Consider the following 4,623-nt stretch of genomic DNA (forward strand, 5'->3'; position numbering starts at 1 on the left):
GTTCATTTTAGGAATTTCATAAGTAAATTCCTTGGCGGCCATTGTTCAATATTACAGAAATCTTGTAGCCACATTTTAGCCATTACAATATTATAACCCTCTCCCAGAGGCCTAAAATTTCCACCATTCCACCACTAAACGTAAATAGGTTTTTAAACCATAAATACGTTTCTGACATTAAATCTAACTATAACCCTAACTCTAATGCTAACCCTAACATTAACCCTAACTCTAACATTAACCCAAACCATAAATACGTTTCTAACCCTTACCAGAATTGTGTTTCTATCCCTAATCCTAATATTAAATACTTTTCTAACCCTAACCCTAACCCTAAATCTACCCCTAACACTAACCCTAACCGTAACCCTAATCCTACACCTAAAACTAAATATGGTTTTAACCCTAACGCTAACCCTAACCTTAACCATAACCATAAATATGTGCCGATTTATCCCGATTTCTGTCCTTCCTAACATTAACCCTAAGCCAAACTCTAACCCTAACTCTAAATATGTTTGTGAACCTAACTATAACCCTAACCATAACTATAACCCTATCCCTAAGCCCTAAACCTAAACCTAAATACATTTCTAACCGTACCCGTAACCCTAACCTTATCCCTAACCCAAACCGTAAATACTGCAAACCCTAAACTTATCCCTAACCCTATATACGTTTTTAAAATGTAAATATGTTTCTAACCCTAACTCTAACCATAAACCTAACTCTAACACTAAACTTAACCCTAACCCTAACCCTAACCCTAACCCTAAACCCTAATGCTGACCCTAACCCTAACCCTAAATACTCTCAAACCCTAAACTTATCCCTAACCCTAAATAGATTTTTAAAATATAAATATGTTTCTAACCCTAACTCTAACCATAAACCTAACTCTAACACTAACCTTAACCCTAACCCTAACCCTAAATACATTTTAACCCTACCCCTACCCCTAACTCTAACACTAACCCCTAACCCTAACCCGAAACCAAACCCTAACCCTTACCTTACCCAAACCCTAACTCTAACCCTAACCCTAAATATGTGCCAATTTCTGTCCTACCCTAACCCTAACCCTAACTCGAACCCTAACCATAACCATGAACCTAACCCTAACCATAACCCTAACCCTAACCGTAAATTCGTTACTAACCCTAACCCTCACTTTAACTCTAACCCTAACCATAACCATAACCCTAATCCCTAACTCTAATCCTAACCCTAACCCTAAATACCCTAACCCTAACACTAACACTAAAGCTAATCCTAACCCTAACCATGAACATAAACCTAACCCTAAATCTAACCCTAACCCTAACCCTAACCCTAAATATGTGCTGATTTCTGTCCTACCCTAACCCTAACCCTAACCCTAATGATAACCCTAACACTAACCCTAACCCTAAATACTGTCAAACCCTAAACTTATCCCTAACCCTAAATACGTTTTTAAAACATAAATGTTTCTAACCCTAACTCTAACCATAAACCTAACTCTAACACTAACCTTAACCCTAACCCTAACTCTAACCCAAACCCTAACCCTAAACCTAACCCTAACCCTTAATACCCTAACCCTTACCCTAACCCTAACCCTAACACTAAACCTAAACATGTGCAGATTTCTGCCAATTTCTGTCCTACCGATTCCTGCCGATTTTTGCCAATTTCTGTCCTGTACTGTCAAACCATAAACCTACCACTAAACCTAAATAGGTTTTTAAACCATAAATACGTTTCTAACCCTAAATCTAACCATAACCCTAACTCTAACGCTAACCCTAACACTAACCCTTGTGACATGGAAATCACTTTAAAAGACTGATATATATTAATTTAAGGTCGCCAAGGAATTCAGCTATGTAATTCCTAAATGAAAACTCAAGTCAGCCGTCAACCTTTTATAGAGTTTAATTACAAACAGGAAGAAGAAAGGAATTGAGAGACAGAGACAGAGACAGAGAGAGACAGAGAGAGAGAGAGAGACAGAGACAGAGAGAGACAGAGAGAGAGAGAGAGAGACAGAGACAGAGAGAGACAGAGAGAGAGAGAGAGAGAGAGGGGAGAGAAGTGAATAGGGCTTAAATACCTCCTCTGTTTAGGCTGGGCCAAAAGGCCCAAGCCCTTATATAGCTTGGGCAAAGAAAGGAGATCAGTCCCTATTACTCACGTGACCAAAATGGAGAAACAGTCTCCCGGGCCTCCACCTCCAGCTTCCTTCAGAGCAAGCTTCTCAGAGCACCTCTCCAACCACTCAGAGCCAAAACTCTCCAACCAACCCCCTCAGTCCTCAGACCCCTCTATCTTTAAGGAAACTATCCAAGTTCCCTCCCCTCTGTTCTCACATCTACCAATCACTGTCCATTTTCCCTGTGCCAATGGTGGCTCTAGGTCAACCCAGGACCGCCCAGAGGTCTGTGGCTTTGTACATGTCTGTTGGAGGTCATATTCTCAAATAATTAAATTTTGAACAATTAACTCGATATTATTATACAGGAGATTATAAAAGAAAATTGCCCTCACGTTTTGGAGCAAGGGGGCAAAATAGAAATAGAAAGGATTCATAGAACACCTTCTATACTAAATCCCCAAAAGACAACCCCTAGGAATGTAATTGCCAAATTCAAGAGCTTCCAACTAAAGGAGAAAATCCTACAAGAAGCCAAGAAGAAGAGCTTCAGCTATAAGGGGGCTCCCATAAGGATCACACACGACTTAGCGGCTAACACACTAAGAGACCGCAAAGCATGGAACACGATATTTAGAAAGGCAAGAGAGCTGGGTCTCCAACCAAGAATCAACTACCCAGCAAAACTGACTATATACTTCCAGGGGAAAGTATGGGCATTCAACAAAATAGAAGATTTCCAACCATATGCTAAGAAAAGACCAGAGCTCTGTGGAAACTTCGATACCCAAGCACAGAAAGCAAGAGAAATATGAAAAGGTAAATATTCAAGAAAGGGAAAAGGAGATAAATCTTATCTTTTTCTTTAAGTCAAACTCTATTCTATAAGGACTACATTTACATCAAATTATATATATTAATATGTGGGGAAAATGTTTTGTGTAACTCTCATAAATTGTATCATCATAAGGGTAGTTAGAAGAAACATGCATAGGGAAAGATTGGGGCATTAAGAAGATTTGGGGAAAGTTGGGACAAAGAAAGGAAAAGGGAGGGGGGAACCGCGATAATACTAAGATTAACTTCAAGAAATACGGGGGGGGGATCAATAGAATAATCTTTCCCATATAAAGATCAGGGGGGGAAGCGGTACACAGAGGGGAGAAAGCAAAGGAAGGAAAAGGCCGTGAGAGAGTATCAAAAAAAGTGCATTGAAAGAGGAGAACCATCAGGAAATGGGGGGCGCTGTAGTGTGGAGTTGGGAAAGAGAGTTCAGGACAGGGTAGGCTAAGGGGAAGGAGTGAGGAGGGTGACAAAGTGATGGATCAGGGGACAAGAGTGGAGAAAGAAGAGAGAATCAGAAGAGGGTGAAATGAAAGAATGGAAAGACAGTTGAAGAAAAGAGAGACGGGGAGGAGAAGAGTAGAGGGATGAAGAGGTCGAGACAGCACACAGAGTAGGAAAAGGATAGGAGTTGTAGTCAAAAGGGGAGAGGGGTAGGATGGATCAGAGAAAGGTTGGATGTAGAAGAAGAGGAGAGGGGATAAACCTTGGAAAGGACAGAGCAGGGAAAGGTAGAGGGGGAAAGAGGTATTGAAGATGGCTAGAGGGAAGAAAAGAGAGTGGGAGAGAAAAGGGCATAAAATATGTGGGATAGTGAACCAAATATGTTCTCTTACCAGTCACCAGAATGTTGAAAATATATAAGTACTCAAAGATCTTTTTGCCTCTGGTCTGAGCAATATAACAACTGAAATCTCTGCCACACTTTGACCTGGACTCTAAAACAGAAATAGCTTTGGAGAAGTACACAGAAAATTCTATTTCAGAACTTTGAACACTGAGTATTCCACTACATAATAGCTGCAATTGTTCAACAAAGTAGATTCTCTCTGTAGTCAGTAGTTACCCAAGAAGTACAGTTTTAATACAGGGCTAGAAATCGACTAGAAATTGAATATAGAAGTCAGAGAAAATGTCCCCATAAAACTAAGGTAAATTCACCAATTTCTCCTGCGTTGTCAAATATAGTAGTTGTTGGCTCTGGGTAACCGAGGATGACGATTTTCTCTGTGCGTTTTCGTTTATGGTGTGAGATTTAAAATGGTTGAGGTCTTAAACTGTAGTGATTAAAATCGTGGAAGATATAAATGATGATAGATATAAGAGAGGGTGAGTAAAATTTGACCTCAGAAATATGTTTCACTACAGTATCTTGGGTACAAAATCAAATATAAGGTGGTCCGCAGGGAAATATTCCCAATTATTCAAATACCCATGTCAATTGGGTTTTATAGAGATTTTAATTAACAATACAATGAGTAATCAAAGAAAGAGATAGAGAGTAAGAAAGGAATAAGTATGAAGGGCTTCAAAGCCAATATGGCCTAGACCTGAGTCTTAAAAGAGAAATCAGACAGTTTTTTATAACTCATCATAATATCTGTTTAAGTAAGGATTTTTTTTTAAACCCTTACCTTCTGTCTTGG

The sequence above is a fragment of the Monodelphis domestica genome, chromosome Y (genome assembly GCF_027887165.1).
Source record: "Monodelphis domestica isolate mMonDom1 chromosome Y, mMonDom1.pri, whole genome shotgun sequence".
Classification (NCBI taxonomy): Eukaryota; Metazoa; Chordata; class Mammalia; order Didelphimorphia; family Didelphidae; genus Monodelphis; species Monodelphis domestica.